The sequence below is a fragment of the Cygnus olor genome, chromosome 3 (assembly GCF_009769625.2).
Source record: "Cygnus olor isolate bCygOlo1 chromosome 3, bCygOlo1.pri.v2, whole genome shotgun sequence".
Classification (NCBI taxonomy): domain Eukaryota; kingdom Metazoa; phylum Chordata; class Aves; order Anseriformes; family Anatidae; genus Cygnus; species Cygnus olor.
This window is the reverse complement of record NC_049171.1, coordinates 120,055,624-120,075,151: the sequence shown is the minus strand read 5'-3', so window position 1 is coordinate 120,075,151 and position 19,528 is coordinate 120,055,624. Positions and strand designations below refer to the sequence as shown.

At 50.1% G+C, this 19,528-nt stretch overlaps 1 long non-coding RNA gene across 1 annotated transcript in view; it reads right to left on the bottom strand.

Annotated features, from left to right (window-relative positions):
- LOC121067951 overlaps window positions 1-5,806 on the bottom strand; it is a 29,135-nt gene extending 23,329 nt beyond the window's left edge. Inside the window, exons 1-2 of the long non-coding RNA XR_005818523.1 lie at window positions 5,634-5,806; window positions 2,212-2,294 (exon numbers count right to left, since the gene is read on the bottom strand). This is a non-coding gene — a long non-coding RNA (uncharacterized LOC121067951). The remainder of the gene's footprint in view (window positions 1-2,211; window positions 2,295-5,633) is intronic.
- Between the last annotated feature and the right edge of the window lie 13,722 nt (window positions 5,807-19,528).

Below are 19,528 nucleotides of genomic sequence, written 5' to 3'. Positions count from 1 at the left end.
CAGCACATCTGCCGCAAGGGGCAGACACATCCTGGCCATGCAGGCATGCATGCACCTGAGGGCAAGCCACAATTAATGCAGTCTTAATTGGCTAAGGGCATTGGAGCTGTGCTCAGTACAGCAGCACACACTTTATGCACTGCCCTGGGGAGTGGACTGGAAGCATGGATCAGAGCCGGTCTGCAGGAGATGAGACAGTTTTCATGGAATTCAAGCCCTCGTGGAACAGAGCAGATGCTCCAGTGGGAGTGATGTCTGGATACACGACAGTTTGGGTAAAGCAACAGTCTAAAAAAGCATTGTTGTGAGTTTCAGGACAACAAAGTGAAAACATAACCAAGGTTTATTTTCATTTTCTTCCTTGGAAATTTCCAAAGCATTTGTTTTACACTATTTCAAAATGAAAACAATGTCTGAGATGTCCCCAGTCAAAAGCCCAAATGCTGTTCCGCTCTAGCAAGGCAGCTGTTCCCTTGCTTCTTTACTTGGAAAGCATGGTGGAGCAAGATGGGGGCTCTGAGCATAAGTCAGGCTCAGACAACCTCAAGCTGCCCTCTCCTGCCCCAGCCCAGCAGCACCCCACGCACACAGGCACATCCACAGGGTTGCATCAGTCATATCACAGCGGTCTGGGTGGGGAAGCAAGGCTCAAGCATTTTCCATGGCTCTAAAAATGCCTACAACTCTAACAGGAAGCCATGTCCCAGCAAAACACACAGGACATCAGAAATCCTCATTGTTATATTGCCCAATGTCTAATTACATACGGTTCCATTTAAACTCACAACATTAAATCACGGCCGGAACTGTATGGTTTAAGAACTACCTGGAAAGAAAATAAATGACATATGCAATCCCCTGAACTTGGAACCCATCTCAGTTTACAATATTAGTTTTTTAAAGGATATTTAAAACAACATGCAGCAGTTAAAACCCATTTAGTTAGTTATTTACCTTCCAATCCTCCTCTCTGCCTTTCCCCTAAGCCATAGGTCCCATAAATGGGAAAAGACCTACTGACATGTGGTATTTTTTAATGCTAGGGAAGGTGTGTGACAAAATCTTGAAAGTTTTGATAGTGGACTACATTCTGCTAAGCACAGCTAGATCTTGAAGCCCAGGCCAAGACATGAATTAGAGTTTATAATGCTGCAGAGAGAATACCAAGGAATTAAAAGAAAAACATTTCAGCTTGAGTAGGAAAGTTTTCTGTATTCTATTTTACAGCCAACCATAACTTTCACAAGATGAGTTATGCTTTCTGTTATTGGCATGTTTTTCAAGTTAAATAAAAACTCTTTTCCAGGAGAGGCACTGGTGAATCCTGATTCCCAGATCACTCTTCCTTCTCTAAACCACAGTCTCTGCCCTGATCTATGTAATATTTTTTTATTTAGAACTGAAAACACCTCACACCCACCCGTCCTCCCAGCAGATTAAGCATCCACACTGGGAGGTGTTCCTTACTGTGCCTTTCAGAAGTCTTCCACCATCCGTTTGTAAATCCATGCCACCCTTGTGCACCCCCGGTAACATCAGCTGCAATGTGGACATTCGTTCATCTAACAGACACCGGGCACAGCTCCAGCCCCAAAATACCTGGCTAAGCTACAGCTCCATGCAGCACCCCTTCCAGCTCATCACAGCAATACATGTTCAGGGGGCCTGGCATAAGAACACTTGAACACAGGATATGGTGCAATATAAAGCTGAAGCAGAGCACCCACACAAGTGGGGAATGAAGTCTTTTTCAATCAGAACAAGCAGGTCCATCAAACTCAACATCTGTGCAAAAAACCTTACTCCAACAATGTTTACTTTAAGAGGAGATACTGCTAAATGAAAGACTTCACTTACAAATGTCACAGTCCAAGTGTTTTAGGCTTGAATATTCCAAAATGTTTTGTTTAGAAAGCAGTGACTTTCCTGCAGCATAGATAATCCTCAGCTTCTAACTCCACCAAGTAAGTGCCCAACATTTCCACTGGGAGGAAATAACACATCTGGCTGCATGGTGAAGTCCCAGCACTTCCATTAAGCCATTGTTCATCTCTGTGCACAGAGCAAGCCCTCAATGCTGGTCACACCTGCTCACTGCTCATTTTCCCCATGCAGGACAGGCCCAGCTCAGACAGCAATGCTAATTTCCCCCTGTTCCACACACCAAGACGCAGCAGCAAAACCAAGAGAGACAGAAGTCCCTTCCCTTACCTCTGCGCTGACCGCTCCTCCAGCAGGGGTCCTCCAGCACCCTGGCCCAGCACAGAGCCCCGGTCACTCAGAAGAATGTGGGCCTAGAAGGGAACAGGTAGCAAAGGAGTCAAAACTCCAGGAAGAGCTGGAATGAGACAGTCAGTTGCAGGGGTAAACTCATCTGCTGGGGATGCGACTAATCCAGTGGTTCAGATTCATTTTCTGAAACTCAGAACTGGGATGAGCAGTTAATACCAGATGTTCAACTGCTCCAGACACTTGAATGGGTTTTGGATACAAGGAAAAAAGTGTACATTGGAGAGAGGGTTTGTGGTTAAAGCATTAGGCTAGGATGCAGTTCTCGTTTCACAACCCAGCTGTGACTGGCTTCCTGAAGCCATGCTCACACTGCCTGCTCCTCCCAGCACCCAAACGGGCAGAAGCTGAGGGCACAGCTCAGGGCTAGGGACACGCTGCAAAACACACTGCATGGCTGCTCCATCTGGGGCTGAATAGGAACAACATCCACCAGGCTGAGTCTCCACAACAGTGCAGAAACCCGGTCAGCTTATCTTTTTTCACAGGGAAAAAGAGCCCTTTAGTTACTGTAACTGTAATCACACCAGGCAGTGCTGATCTGCTCCTGCTGCAGCAGGAGGCTCAGTGACGAAGCACTGTCCTCAAGCCTGTGAGTCTACCCACCAGGGACTAGGAGCAACTGGTGCTTTCATTTGCTTCAATAGTTCCAGAAACTGGGACAGGGGACTTCAGAGGTTAAAAAAAAAAAAAATCATATGTGTACTAATGAGGTCTCAAAGATTGAGCCTCGATACACTGATGCCAGCTAGTAAACATTTTTTATATCAGAATATTTTTCTGGGTGAGATCTCAGCTTTCCCCAAATCAGCCACTGATGTCAGTGGGCCAAGGTTTCACCCCAGGCACAAAGGGAGGGCAGCACAGGGAAAACATAGGGTTTGGTGCCACAGGGGGCTGATGACAAAGCCTGGAGGCACGAGCAGGGGAGCAAAGAAAGGCCAAGACTGCTCTGTTCATTAGCCCTAATGAAGGAGGAAAGCTGGTGAATGGAAATTTTAATAGGCAGCTTTAGCAACATTTACTTTTATTTGCCTCAGATTCAAATCTCTTGCCAGACTCGCACTTTCTTAGGCCCCAACCCCTCCTTGTATTTTATTTTTTATTTTTTCCTCATGCTGCAGCCTCTCAGGTCCCTCAGCTGTCTGAGGCAGCAGCCACCCTCACCAACGAGGGGCAAGCACCCAGAGCCGCTCACACTAGCCCAGCCCCAGAGGTGCAGTGTGCCCTCACCCACCCACGAGCAGCCCCTGAACCAGGTGAGAGGTGCAAGACAGCTCAGAAACAGCAGGCCATGCAAAGCTTCAGTGAACATGGGTTTTGGGGTGCCTGCGTGTTTTTGAACAATATGGCTTTTATTTTTTAGAACACAGGCACCATTTATCTTTTATTTACTCTTTTGCCAATAACATTAACTGCCTGCCAGTTATAAAACAAATACAAAACACAATGAATTAAGTCATCAGGGACCAGAAAACAACCTAGAATATTACAAGCACATAAAGCTCAAGGAGCATGTGTGTGGGAGCCCATTTAACCTCCCTGATCTGGGGCTAGGTCCAATAAATTCCTTGGGCACACAGGGGCTTTGGGGGCTAGATCCCAAAACAGAATTTTCACCACAATTAATTCTCCGGGTATTGGGGGGCTCAGCAGGACCCTCTCCACGCTCCTTGCTCCCATTGGGGTCTCTGACCCAAGACCAGCCATTCTCACCACCACCCAGGTGAGAAATGATCCAGAGCCAGTGACTAACAACAACAGCAGCTTCAGGGCACCACCCCATTGTTCTGCTATGCTGGGCCTCACAGGGCAGAGCTGATGAACAAAACAAAATCACCCTTTTTCTAGAGAACAATTAGGAAGACGCCTCCAGTGAAGTACCTGAAGGTGTGGCCCCCAGCTGCATTCTAGCCAACAATATTGTTCAATAAAGCTTGCATTATCTTCTTAATGTCTACCCCAACAAATACATCATGGGAAACTGGTACGGGTATGGCCACACTCGGGGTAAATTGAATTAGTTCTTACAGAGGCCCCTGAGCCATTCCCTAGCTAATGGCTCCCATAGTGAGGCCAGGAATACCTAATTGCAGACACAGCAGCTAGCAGGGCAGCAAAAGGCACCTTACCTTGGCTGGAACCAGGCAGGATGGGATGGGGGAGCTGAGCAGCCCTAAAAGCAAGGAAATCCCAGTGTGCAGGGAGCCCAGACAAGTCCCCACCATCCATGTCTCCTAGCTCAAACCCCTCCTTCCTCCTGGGGAAATGCACCTGAGCACCATCAGGGCACACAGGCAGCAGGGGCACCCAGTGTGATGCACACCCACAGCACCCTGCAGCGCAGAGCCCAGCAGGGGGATGCTGCACCCTGCGGGCAGCTCTCCTCACTTGCAGAGCCTCCAGAGCACTCGCAAAACACATCTGGAATAGAAATCCTGACTGCCTGATTCCCCCAGCTCAGAGCCCTGCAACACAGAAGCACTCAGCAGTAATGTAATAAACAGCATCCGCACACTCAAATTTTTCGGTAGCCACATTTTATAGGCTGCCTGAGGTCCAAGCCTAGAGGAGTCGTTTTGGAAGGACAGAAAAGGGAAAATTATAGTAATTTCGCTAAGCAGTGATTGTCCCGCCTATGTGCAGACAGTTGATGTATTGGAACGGTTTATTTTCTTAGAAAATAAGCATTGTGGGTTTTCAGCCTGGCTTCCTGAAGAAGTGGGGTTTGTGTAATCTCTCAAGTACACATCCCTCCATCAAACCCAACGTCTCTTCCCATCGCTTTTCAGTCTGCTGCTCAGCCTGGCCAAACAGGGAAAAGAATTAGAGCTCAACAAATTAGGGGGGATAAAATGAAAACCAGCAGATGCCCAGAGAAAAGAGCCTCTATTATTAACATCTCTGCTAAGAGGGAAGGTAAGCTCCCTCCTGGCACCCACTGGATGTTCAGGACACATCCCAGTGAAGCAGCAGCACACACACCCTTACAAATAACCCCAGCACAGTCTCTTGCTCGTTGAGACAGCAAGCTGCAGAGCCCAGCCACCCAGCTGCTACCAACATAGCACAGCACAGGCATCAATAACTTCTACATAACTAAGAACTCTGTGCCTACACAGAGGAGCTGTAGCCCCCGAGCTATCAAGCTGGCAGTTTGTAACATGTTTATTGGAGGCAAAGCACAGCCACTCTGCTCCTCCCAGCCTGCAGCAGCTATTGCTTCACCAAAAAGCCCCCCAGAGCCCTTCATAACCAACCTGGCTGCACATTGCAGCCTGGTCATCAGCCCGTTCACAGCCCTCCCACATCTTTCTCCCTTTTCCCATATCATATCACCTTACCTTTGCTCAGGCTCCGCCCCATCCTCTTCTCCAAGATCTTCCCTGCTGCAATGACACCAAAACTTGCTGCCTGGGAGCTTTACACCCTCCCCACACCCCATTGCAGCAGAGCTGGGCTAGGCCCTCCAGGGAGAATAGACAACACATGGGAGCCCAGCCAAACCCCCAGAGAGCCAACCAACATTGCTTCCCTGGGGAGGGCTTAAATAGGCCCGAGCAGCAGGGCGGGGAGGTGCTGATGTGGCACAGGAGCAGGGCATCAGCACCCCGAGGCTGCCTGGCCCCTGCCTAAGTGCAGGTGCCTGGGGGCAGGGGGCTGCTGGGCCGGCCCCAGCTGGGATAGAGCTCCCCTGGCACAGCCTGAGGGTGCCCATTCACTGCTCTTGCCCTGCCGTGCTGGTGCAATCAGAGGTAGCTGTGTGCCTATGGAGCACTTGTAGGGGGATGGGGTCAGGGCCTCCCTTCACTGTGAGCATGCAGGCAGGGAGCAGAGATCACGTTTGAAACGTTGAACACGTTTTTGGAAACAGCGTTGCCCTGTTGAAGTTTCCCTTCTCGGTTTCCTCAAGCCCACTGGTGTTATTTTGGGGTCCCCGAGCGGGTGGGCTCACAGCAGGTGTGGGGATATGAGGAACACGTTTCTGGGACATTACATGCACAGGTGAAGGCATGGGGTGGCTGGGGCAGGGGCTGCTGCAGGCAGGGGCAGCCCTAGCGACGCAGCCACCTGAGGTGCCACCACGTGCGGCCACACTGCTGCCCCAAAGCCTCTGGGCACCGTGGGCACTCCGCCCCTTCCTCCACTGCCATTTTGTCTTTCAGCGGGAGGGCGATGGTTACACTGCTTGGGCTGCTCAGTACAGACAGCACCCATCGTGGAAAATCATCTGCTCGCAGGCTTTTCTTTCTTTTTCTTCCTCTTTTTCTACTCTTTGTTGGTGACCACCCATAGGCACAGTTTGGCTCTGGCAGGCTGCCCACTGATGAGTTTTCCACATGCCATCAGCTCGTGGGCAGCCAGCAGGCTCTGCCTCTGTGCCCGTACAGCTCGGCCCCTGCCTTTCATTATTTTCCTGGTCTGAGCATGTGTTTACTCCTCTTCACCTTGATTCCTGGGAAGGCAAACATCTGATGCTCGGGTCACACTTGAAGGAAATGACATTCCCAGCTGAATATGCTGTGTAGCCCCCTTACATGTAAAACGCCTGCTATAACCTCTGCTTCCTCTGCAGTGTTAAAAAGCCTCATATAAAATAAAATAAAATAAAATAAAATAAAATAAAATAAAATAAAATAAAATAAAATAAAATGACAAGGAGGAAAGCTAAGTGTGAAGAAGGAATGGACAGCAGCTTGGTGCCGCTGGACAGTTCTCCACTAACCTGGATGAAACAAATGTAAATACATCAGTAAATGCAAAGACACTTTTTTTTTTTTTTTTTTTTTTTTTTCTGGGGCCGTAGCCTGCCCAGTGAGGCAGTGCCAAGAAATGCTGATTTCCAGCACTCTCGCTTTGCCATTTTGTGTGGGTTATTGGGGGTGCAGACCAGGGATTGCTTCTGAGCTCCAGACAAGCGGATTGCAATATCTCTGGTGCCCTTTTTACTCTCCTTCTAATACTTGGGAAGAACTTACAATAGGAAAAATACAAAAACAAACAAAAAATGCTGGTGGGGTGAGCGAGTGCTGACATTTGGCAGAGGAGCGAGCTAGGAAGTGGTGCAAGTGTCTGCTTTGTGCGCCCATGGGTACGCATTGCTGGTGTGGCTGACGGCAGCCCCGTGATGGGGGGGCCTGAGGGGGTCCTCATGTGACTCACCAGAGGGTCGCGCTCACTGCCTTTGAAGCACCAAGCTCCCCAGCGAGAGCTGGGAATCGGCGGTGATTTACGGCTGTTTAGACAAGTGACAAGCAGCGCGGGCGGGTGGAAGTTCCAGGCAGAGGGGCACAGTCCCCACAGCCTCGCACATCTCTCGCCTTAATTAAGTGGTTTTGGTGGGATTGCGTTGGCGACAGCATAGGTGCCTTGGCTCGAAAGGAGAAGGTGCAGGAGCTGTTTGGTGTCACCAGGTCATCCTGAGGTCCCCCGCACGTCGCTGTACCTTGTAGCCAGCTGGGCTGCATGGGATGGTGGCCTTGCTGCTGGGCTTCGTCCCCACTGTGGCTGTTGGGGCAGCGAAACGCATCGGAAGGGAGGTCTGAGGATTGGGAGGATTCAGAAAAATATCCGCATAAATCACATTGGCTAAACTCGTACTTGTCATCCTCAATTATTTCCAGAACTTCCTGTCCAACCCACAGGGCTAGAAATATCAGAATGTCTAAAGGCAGGAATTCACACGGTGTCCCTTGGCTGCGGCAGCGGGAAATTCAGGAGGAGTCCGGACGGCACGAGAACAGCCCTGAAGCCACCAAAAAACAATTGTTTTGCCTTTAGAAGGGCACCAAGGAAGGCACCAAGCACAAGGGCCTGCAAAGGGTTCCCCTTGGCAGGTGTCCACCAGCTCCCCCTGCCTGGACCCTGCAGCACTCAGCAGCCCCATCCTCCCCCCCCGTGAGCCTTGGCTGCAGCACGGTTGGGCGCCGAGGTTCAAGTGGCCACCACTATATCCGAGCAGGTCCCAAAGCCAAGGGTGGCAAAGGTGAGGGGCGCAGACAGGGAAAATGCCCCCTCAAGAGCAATGCTGTGGAGAGGCCCCTCAGCAGGGACAGGAGGTCTGCCCACCACCATGCTGCGCTGCTGTCTCCCTGACCCGCTGCGCAGAGGTACTCAGGAACAGCAAGTTCTCGAAGAGAAAAAGAGCCCATGGACTGATTGCCATGGGTTTACATGTCTATAAACCATCATTTGTTCGGCTTTGCAGGCTCCAAATGAGATGAAAAAGGCTGCTCCTGCAAGGCTGCCAGCTCACCCCAGCAGAGAGTTTAACAAGTCTAAGCCTGAAGATGCTTTGAGCATGACTCCTGGCGGGGGAATTTTTGTCTGATTGTTTCTTTTTCCAAAATGGAAACAGGAAATCAGAGCTGGTAAACCGATTTTGGACAGAGAAAAAAATTAGAAAGCCGGGGAGTGAAACAAAGAGAAACCTTCCACCGCCACTGGCAAAAAAAAACCTTTTACTGGCCAGCCTCGCATTTCCCCTCACAGTCTGGAGCTGCTTGCTTTGCTCATTTCAGGCTTATTTTCTGCTCCTGAATTCTTCCGCCCACTTGACTTTCAGCCCCGGTCAGGCCAGCCCGTGTGCCCACCTCTGCCTTCGAGCCTCTTGTTGCAGCTGGCAGAGCCACATCCAGGTGACACCCGTCCTGCAGCTGTGTCCTTGGGGCAGTGTGAGCTGCACCCCTGGGCTGCGAGCTCTTGCCAGGCTCTGCTTCTGTTTGCTGATATCTCATAAAGCTGTGGATTGACGGTGGTTTTGAAATGTGCTCTTCAACCGCTGCCTGATCCTCACCAGCTTTAATTCCCCCGCCTGAAGTACGTTTTAAAAGAGATTAAAATTCACCTTATCCACTTCCCAAGCGTTTTAAAATTCTGGTGTTGGAGCAAGAGCGACCAAGAAGTCGGCTGAAAGAAGGATTTTCAGAGAAAAATAAGAGTTTAATTCTCATGGATATTTTCCCCTGGCTTCTCCTTTTTCACAGAAAATTGCAGCGTTGGTGCGGGGGGATGGCAGGCCCATGGTCCAAAAAAAAGAATGGTGCTCCGCCCCCAGAGCGCCGTGCCCCTGCTCAGGGCCAAGACACCTGGCAGTGCCTGCAGATGAGTGACTGCCATGCATTTAGTTTAATTTAATTTATTTCCCCAAAAGGAAGCGCATTCTGTGTCCTCACCCTTGATGCTGCTGGGGAAAGGAGCACGTTGCCCCTTCCTGCTCGCCCCTGGCTCCTGCTGGCCCCAGCCAGACACGCCTGGCATTTCCCAGCCCCATCACTGCCAGGGCAGCTGTGTCCCACCACATCTGGGGCCTGCACACCCTGGGTACAACAGTCCTGAAGAAATTGCATGGCTTTTCTTGGGGGGGGGGGAAGGTCATATTAAGGCAAGGTTGCTTATTTTCTTATTTTCTTATTTATGTTTATTTATCATTATTAATTTCTTTCTGGGAGCTGGGTTATGCTTTGGTTCATTTGAGTTTAAGGAACTTGCCGTGGTGAGGAGGGTGACAGGGCTGCATCCTGCCCCAAGGACTGTTGTCCATTTTCTCCTTGCCTGCTGCGGGAGAAGGAAACCCCCATGTCCCCATGAAGGCTCCCGTATCTCCACAGGCTGCTCCCTGCTCTCACGCCACAGTTGTAGCCAAGCCAGGGGCATGGTTCCCAATTTTGGCCAGGGGAAGACTGTAGGAGGAGGTCGAGTGCCACACCAAGTGTCCCCAGGTACATCCTGCACAGTGCTGTGGGTCTTCAGGCCTTCCCTGTCCTCCTCCTCCTCTCCCTGCCCTTCGGGGAGTGAGGAGATTATCTAAAACTGCTGCATCCTGAGGAAGGAAAAAAAAATCTTCTCCACATTCCCTTTTTCTTTCAAATAAAAGAAAATATGATATTGGAGTTTTGCACTGAAATTATTGTAATATTCTTTCTTTTACAAGCGCCTTTAAAGTTCATCTTTACGGTTCCGATATTGAAACCATTGCAAAGGAATTGTTTGTGGGGATTATTTGACTTTTTATTAAAAAAATCAAAAACAGGTGGGTTTCTCGTCATCTGCACTTAAGTTTTTAATAAAAAGTAAAAGTTCTGGCACATCACCCACTCTTTTCTTTCTTTCTTTCTTTCTTTTTTTTTTTTTTTTTTTCATTTTCTCTTTGGCCAAAGATAGGACACATCTTTTTTGCTTTTGTGTCCAGGAATATGATTCAGGCCCAGAGCACACATGCCTACACACTTGCAAGTACAGAGAAACCTCGAGTTCATCATCTCGAGATTTGTCTGCTGGGTCTCCAAAGGAAGCACGGCTTGTGTAGTCGTGCTGCCTGCCTGCAATCCCCTGCCCCAAATGACTCCTGAACCATGAGAATACCTCTGCCCCGATAAGCGACTGGAAAGCACCCACGGGTGGCTTCACGCACACCTGCATTCTCCTCAGGGCAAGGGCATGGCGGTGGAGATGCCATGTCGCTGTCCGTATGGGCAGGCTGGGACCTTGGCGGGTGGCCAGCGTTGCCACGGAAAGGTGGGCGCCCCCCAGCCCCACGCCCCACCGAGCATCCCCTTCCCACAGGTGGAAGCGATCTGGAGAGCAGCCATGCTCGAAACCCGCTGCACGTTCCCGGCCCTGCAGGAGGGGCTGGTTTTGGTTTGGGGATGGTGCTAACGCCCGATAGCTGTTTCATTACCCTGAATTCAACTTCTTCCCAGAGTTTTTCCTCCTGCCGCAAGGGTTTCCTGTATTCTGCTTATCACATTTTATTCTGTCTGCTAAATTCAAAAGGAAATAAAAGTTGGATGAAGCTCATAAAGCTCATATGAAGCCTGAGCACCGAGGTGCCTGGCGAGTGCAGGCTGCTGCACCAGGCTCGCCTGCTCTCTGCTTTCTCCTGGGCTCCTCATTCAGCTTAACAGGCTGCAATGAAACTGCCAAAGACCAAATCACATGGAGGCAAGGCTCTTGGCATGCAGCGTTTTGTGCTGCAGACATGCCCCATCACACCGCTGCCTGCTAATGCAGCTGCCACCTTCGTGTTTGAAAGTTTCCCCCACGTAGCTGTGCTGAAGGACTGCGCTTCAAAACACTCAACCTGCAGCTGCCGGCTTCCAAATCTGACATTATCCTGTTGGAAAGCCTCAGCAAAGGCTCTTGTTGGCAGCCCCAGCAGCTGGTCAGCTTTCGGAGGGACATAAAAGAACATGATGCTGGTTTGCATAGATGAGGATTCCTGTACGTGCCTTTGTTTGAAGCCCATCAAGCCTAAATCCAAGTGGAAGCAGTGCATCAGGAGGAGAAGGGCTCCAGGATTAGGCAGTTGTGTAAACATCACTATTTGACAATTAGTGATGCAATATATATATGTGCCACTATTTTGAGGTTGGATAAATATGAGTACATAAAGCAAAACTGAATAGTTTTTAGATCTTGTCCAGCTCTTTATTAATTCTAGCTACAAATTGCATTTTTTTTTAACTCTTTCCAAAGCAAAAGGTGACTACGTGAAGCCTTTGTTCAAAAAGCCTGTCCCATGATATGTTTCCATTGGAAAATAGTGTCCTCAGAACATGATACATCTTTCTATTTGCATCCTGACAGACGAGTCCTGTTAATGTTGCTGCTGAAAGAAATGAAGCCAGCCTTCCAAGCGCAGAGCTGGTACAAATGAGATTTTCATTTGCAGATTTTGGGGTTCCTCCACTGAGATCAATAAACCCACCCAGGGAATCGGGCATGATGTCACCCCGAGGATGGCTCGTCCTGGGCTTCGCCTGATGTGCTCGGGCTCTGGCACATTATTCACGTGGTCCCACAGCTGCTTTCTGTGCTTCTGCCTGGGACTGGTGGTCACAGGCTGAGACAACCGCTCCGGAATATTTCCCAATGATCTGTCTGGAAATCCCCTACAAAATAAACAGCTCTTTGAGGTATGGAGCCAGGTCTGTACAGGGAAGGCAAACAAAAATGGTCATGCCGTAGCAAGAGGAGAAAGACTGGGTGACACTGAACGAGCGAGCATACGGCATCACCAGAAACAAGCTCCAATTTGTTAATGCATGAGCTGATCCCAAACCAGTCAAATTCATCTCCATTTCCACAAAGGAATCCTGTTTTCTGCCAGCTTTCTTCTCCTAGAGCTCATGGTCTTCCTGCGCGCTCTCCGAATGGGACGGAGGGTCCATGCCCGTCGTGAAGCCTTGTAGCAGAAATCAGTCAGGGGAGCACAAGGACCTTTGGGACCATTGTCCATGCTTGTAGGCATCAGAGCTGGGAGCAGCTCATGGCTGAGGAACAAACCTGCTGGTGGGCAGCTCTGAGCATCAACCCATCCCTGCACCTGTGTGCCAGCAGCCAAGTTACCTCCGTCTGAGCAGGGACTCTGCCCACCCTGGCAGGTGAAGACCTGGCCATGGTCATTCAGATTTTCTCCTAACCTGGTCTCCATGAAAGAAGCTGAGACTCAGGGGTGAAGCCTACAAGACTTAGAAGCCCCAGCGGGGCATGACAGAAGGCTCAGGCTGAAGTAGAAGCAACCCAGGGGTACTTTACCTGTTGTGTTTGAGCATTAATTAAGACACTACAGTACAAGGCGTGAGAGGCATTTGGCTGGTAACAGACCAAACCACTCCATTCTTGCCACTTCAGTACTGCGAGAAGCTGCAAGTGGCCAGCACACTGGGGTGGCCATCCTGGACAATGATTTGGGCTAAGAAAGCAGCCCTTTGTACCAGGGGAGAAAGCAAAGCCAAAATAATGATGTGTGGGGCTCTTTGTCCGAAAGCCAACTGCCCGGTCATTTTCCTGAGACTGAGAGATCCAGTCTTCTTGGGCTATTTCCACATTAGAAACCCAGCAGAAGATCATGTTTCTGTAGCCTGCAAACCATAAATGGCCATTCTTTCTCCGTGCTCCAGCAGAGGCTGTTTTCTCTGGCCAGAGCACACAGCTCCGGTCGTGCCTCGTCCCGTCTGCGCCGGGGCTCAGTTTTGGCTATGAGCACCAGCCACCGCAGCATCCATCTGGGGCATCAGCGAGAAATTGGCTTTAACCGGGGTGGTGGGACAAATGGTACCTGGATGGCTGCGGCAACAAAAGGCAGCAGGACCAGGGCGATGCTGGGTGTCATCCCCAGCACTGCGATCCCGCACTGCGGTCTGTGGGGCCGACAGCTCCAGAAGAGCGCTGCCAAGAGCAAAGCAGGGCATGAGGGTGCCTGCTGGCATGGGCAGGGAATTTGCTTCTCTTACTGCACAGAGCACACCCGTCTGGGTATCCCGTGTGGGTTGTAATCCCCCTTTACCTTCCACTTACTTTGCAAGAACTAAGAAAAAAGTAATTAAAAAAAATTAAAGACAAAATTATTACTTTTTTTTTTTCTTCCCGATCACTACTCTTCGATAGGATAAGTGACCTGACTATCAGTTATTAGCTGACTAAGGAAATAACTGATACCAGCTGTGCTCACATAAATACCGGTATGGGGAGGGAGTCAGAAACGAACCAGCCAAAAGTCTCCCAATTTTTTATTGCACTGAAGGAAAGGATTGAGCAATGTTGAGCAGCTACTGAAAAGGGAACTAGTTGCCCTCCAACTTTTTTCCTTTAAGATTTTGTCTCTTTAGCCCAGTTCAGAGGACAGGGGAAGTGTTTGAGGTCTCATAAAACTTTGTGCCTGGCTTTTGCTCTGAATCATGACTCCATTTTTTTTTTTGCCATTAGCGTGTGTAGCCAGGAGCGAGCTGTCCTACTCAATCATGCCCTGCAAAGACAGAAGGCACTGTCTAATGCTCGCACCAGAGGGGTTACCAAAGACGGTCAGAACATCTGGAGAGAATAAATACTCTGAAAAATCCCTGTTCCCAGAGTAGACAGCCCTATAAAACAGGCCTGCTGGGAGCCAAATTAAATGGGAGGAAGGTGTAAATGGATTCCTTGCTCTGGGTGGAGATGCAGTGGAGCCAGGGGACGCGTTCCCAGCGATGGAGCAGCTGGGCTCCCGAGGAGGATGCTCTGCCTCCCATCTATCTGTATCTCTGCCTCCCCTCCAGCATGGCCACAGGGAGGCACCTGGGGCGCTGCTTGGATGTAAACATCAGCAGCAAATATTCATGCAGCACCTTTTGAACCGCTGCTGGCACCTTGCCATACTCGCTGCAGCTCCACTGCATTGCTGCATCCCAGGGCTGCTGGGACCATTGGGGCTGGCGGGTCTGGGAGCTGTGCTGCAGCTGCACGGATGCTGCATTTCGGGAAAAGGGACTCCGCGCTTAGAGGAAGTTCATAGAAGGGCACCAGAAGTGCATTAAGCCAGGAGTGTTTGCCTGGCGTTGCAGGCGCGTGTGCCTTTCGCAGCGCTGAGGATTAGCTCTGTGTATTTTCCTCATGCGAGGCAATAGCAGGACAAATTTGAAGCTCCAAATAGAGCAAGGGAGGGGAAAAGAAAGTCATGAGAGCAGATGGATTAAGAAGTGACAGGTCGTGGGATAAACAAATGGTTATTGAGTGACAGAGCTGCAACTTTCCCCTTCTGGAGACATGGCTGGTGGCAAGGGTGGACCGAGAGAGCTGGTGTCTAGGTGAGATGGGGGTGACTGCTCTGGCCTTGTCCGTACCCACACTCAGCTACAAGGTGTCACCCAGTCAGGATAAGGGATCCCCGGCCCCTGATTAAGCCAGAGCTCATGGGAAGAAAACATTCCCCCTGCTGACACTGGTTATGTTCTGTAGGCTGCAACAGTGTGATGAATTCTGTGTTCCTAGGCAGAACATTTGAATCTGTCCTCTTTTAGAAGAAAAAAAAAATATATAAAATCAATATTTTCAGATTTTTCTGTTAAAAGGTCCAGAAAAAGAACCCACAAAATGTAGTCAGAGAATGAAGGCAAAACCACACTCAAAACATGCACCCAACCAGTAATTCCTATTAAGCTAGCCACAGACATCTCGAACATGACCCAAATTTGGGATTTTCACTGCTTGTTATCTCAATAACCCAATAGCCAGCAAGATCAGCGGAGGACTCTTCTCCCTCTCAATCACTTTTTCCGCTTGGAAACATCTCATTTCTTCCTCAGCTTTGCATAGCATGTGGTCACCTGCTTGCATTCACCTCGTTATTTGGTGCAATCTTGGGATAAAGCAGATCCAGAGGTGTCCTCCACCCTCAGCCGCTGAAGAACATGGGGAAAGAGATGTTTTTACAGTGTCTGTCAGTAATTCAGAATTAAAAAAAAAAAAAAAAAAAAAAAAGGAGGGGGAGCAACCCGAGGCAGAAGCAGATGCATTTCCACCTTCTGCAGAGCTCTCCCAAACACAAAGGATGCCTTAGGTTGCCACCTAGTGACTCTGAAGACGAAGGACCTGCTCTCTCCAGGGGACCACTGCAGACAGGTCGGATGCGAGGTTCCCGCTCCTAGACCTCGGCCGCCCACTGAGCCTGTGCTCCGGAGCCAGCTCGGGATGCTGGGGCCAGCACTGGTGGCCTCCTGGTCCCCCTCAAGACCTTCACCCTCTGCACACAGTGAGCCGCATCGATGAGTATCCTGCAGGCTTTTCATTGTCAGTTAGGGAGTGACCCACAAAAATGTAGTGCAGCTGGAGCACAGCAGAAAAAACACCAAATTAATGGAAAACCCTCCAGAGTGTCCCTAATGCGTCATCCTAATCAGAGTACAAATATACCTGGCTGGCAAAATCATTTGTGGCAGCGGTGCTCAGTGGGCGATGCTGCCCGGAGGTGGTTCCCCTCCCCAGCCTCGACGCCCTGCTCCCAGCCATCACACACAGGCTCACAAGGTGTGGGAAAAGGTGGCTGGAGAAAGTGTCTTTTGGCAAAAATTTGATAATAAAGGTCTGGCAAGGAGTTTTCATTTAGAAATCTCTCTCCACTTTGCTTTTTAAGAGTCTTGAAATATGCAGTGTCAAGCAGCACACCTCCAGCTGCACAGAATGGCTTGCTAGGTACCAAAGCAGTTGCCTGAATTTTGCGCTATGATTTCTTTTACAAGACTTTGGGTGAATTAATCTGGGGTGAAAAAAAAGGAAGAAGCATCTGAAGGGTTGCTCTCAAGCCAACTTCAGTCAGCTATTCAGACAGCTGCAGGGCTGGGGTGTGTTTTGTCCTCACTGCTTTTTGGAGCTCCATTTTTTGCAGCTCAGTACTGGAAAGCAATTGGGAAAGGAGGGAGAGAAGGACCTGAAGCCCTGAGGGAGGCTGTGTAGAAAACACAGCAGGCTTGCTCCATGTTCAGGAGGGCTGCACAGAGCTGTTCAGAATAGGACTGCTGGTAAGAAACAGCAACCGAACGCACAAAGCACGGCAGCATCACTGTGCCACAGCATTTTCCCACCATTTTTTCCCTTGCATAAGGTGCCTGCTGTGACCCAGGCCAACAGCATGGTGACGATGTGCCCAGCCAAGGACGGGGCTGGCAGCGTACAGGCTCCGTCCCTCTCCCCAGTGCCATTCATCAAAGGCGCTGACAGTCTCTGCCATTTCATAAAGCTGTCTTTATGCCCAGAAGAGTGCAGGGACACCCCTCCTGCTGCTCTAACCGCTCACTTGCTCGGCTCGAAGGCCCCGGGAGGGTTGTCAGCGGGGAGTATTTTTTAATTTATTTATTCGGGGAGGGGGCGCATGCCCCCAGCCATGAATGAGGGGTGTGTGACCTGGCACCCCATAACTCCCGCGCCCTGACAGCACCCGCGGCTGCCCGTCAGCTGGCTTACGCCCTGGTGACAGCCGTGCGGGATGGCGCATTCCTGGCCCCTGCTTTATGGGCCGCCGGGGGCCGCCAGCCGCAAGGGTGTGCGCGGGCACGCACGGGGCGGCCGGGGGGAATACCTGGCCCACAGGTCAGCGGCTGCCGCGGGTAATTTAATCCCCGCTACACGGGAGTACCTGCTGTAATGAGGCTCATTATGAAGCTCTATTTAAAGCCCCATTTAAGCCAGACAAAAAATAGCTCTTTCTGCAGCAGGCGGTGCGGGGTGGGTCAGCGGCCTCAATTAGAGGTGTGCTGCTGACGTGGGGCTGCCTCGCCCAAAAAAAACGCAGAAACACCAACCCCAGAGAGTTATCTCCAAAGTCAGGCATCCAGCAACACCGTGCCAAGGAAAACCGCAACAGGAGAAACCGAGGCAAAGCCCCAACAGGGCCCCTGGGTGTGCCCGGTCCTAGCCTCCCGCGAGGTTGCGCCACACATCTTGTGCTGCCTCCAGCCTTTGGGTCGAGCCTCTTGCCCCAAAAGCAACACCCAAATATGCTCAAGAAGAGGATCTGGCACATGAGAGAGTTCTGGATGGATTTCGCATCAAATAAAAATGCTGCATGAAGTACTCGGTTGTTTGTACATTGTTCCTTGAGCAATGAAATTTCAGTTTCCTCTAAAATATTAGAATCTCCCTAAACTCTTGTTTACTATGCATGGATGCAGAAGGAGAATTACTCAAGTTTTTGCAATAAAAATAAGCTTGGTTTTGTGAACACCTGCTTTCCTCTGTTTAATAATGCTGAGCTCCTGTCTTGTATGCTCCTCTGTTTACTCTCCCACAAATTATTTTTGTTCTCAGTTGACAAAGATAAATGATGGGATTAATATATATTGGAGAAGTCCTGGCGAACAGTTTGCTAGCAAAGAGAAAGGATTGATATTATTTCCCTCAGGTAACATAACACAGACAAACTGGATTAAGAGTAATTTGCTGTGGGGTTTATATGTGATCATGAGCCATTAGTGGAACACCATTTATGAAAATTGCTTTTTCTAAAATAAAAATTAGACTGACTTTCATTACCTTGCTGATGCCGGGTAAAGAAGAATCATTCATTTCCAGAGAGAGAAGAAAAATAAGAGATCGCTAAGTGCGCCGTACGCGCATTTGTCAGAGGGATAACCAGGGAACAGGAATGCTTCGGGATGGGGACGATGCAAAGGACGATTCGGGATGGGGGCTCCACGGGGGCTGGCCAGCAGCTGGCCAAAGTGCAGGAGGCTGTTGTTTTCCCCACAAGCCTCGTTCTCCTGTCCCACATGTCCTGGGCCTGGCAATCCCTCTGCACTGAGCCTCAGTGGGTAATTGTTTTTGGTTTTTTTTGCTTGTTTGCCTGAGAAACACTCCTCTCAGAACCAGGGGAAATCCAGATCTGCTGAGCAACAGGAGAGATGGAGCGGGAAGTCCCTGATACCTCCCCCCTGGGATATTTCCCCATCTTAGTCCTTGCCTTGAATTCACCTTGGCTGTGCCGAGCTGCTCCAAATGCTGGGCTGTGGCAGAGAAGCCGCCTCCCCAGGCTGACCCATTATCCACACACGAGCTGCAGGTGCAAGCCATCAGGGAGAAGTGGACCCCAGCTGCTGAGGGGTGCCCTCCCAGGGGGCTGCACCAAGCTCTTTGCCCGACCTAACATGCCTTTACCCCACTGTCCCTGCCCCACGCAAAGGGCATGTTCCAGTGCTGAGGTGCATGGCATTCCCTGCTTTTCCTCCTGAAGTTAGCAGCTTGAATTCAGAATGATGTTCATGCTAGTTATCAGGGAAGTAACCTACAGTGTGAAAGCACCCTGGTCGAATCCCTGTTTCACAGAAAGGCGAAATCTTGCCCTCTAGCCCAGGATCACTCTAAGAGACAGCTTTTGTCCAAAGCGGGGCTCCCTCAGGTTATTGCCATCATGGGGTTTCTCATTTCTTGGTCCTTTCAGCTCGCCTGTGTAGGAGGAGCTTTGCCTCAGCAGTTAATAATACTCTGTTGGCTTCCAGGAGTTTAATAAAGACAAGACTAAACACTTCCTCAGAAATGCTGAATTGCACAGCACTCATAGGAAGCTCCTAAAATAACTGTTTTCAAATGTGGCATTGCTGAAAGCTTTAAAATGCAGGCTTTATTTGTGTGGTTGCTGGGAGTTTCTTCACATTGGGAAGGAAGGACAAACTCCAGAAATAAAACTGGCCAAATAATAAGAAAATGATTATGAGAGGGAATAAAAAAATCTCCCTGGAACCATGACTCATTCCCACCACTTCCATCGCCCCTGTGATTAATGCAGGTATTTTGGTGGTGCTCCCTGTTTGCATCCTGCCACCAGCCGGGTAGCCGACCCCAGATGATGCTGGGGAGGGCGGTGTTCCCAGTTCTCCACCCAAAAGCCCTGAAGCACGGGGGAGATTTCAAGGGGAGGTGGCGAAGCTTTTTGCTGTGCCCTGCTGTTGGCCTGATGGGGACTCAGGGATGGTGATGGGGACGTGCCAAA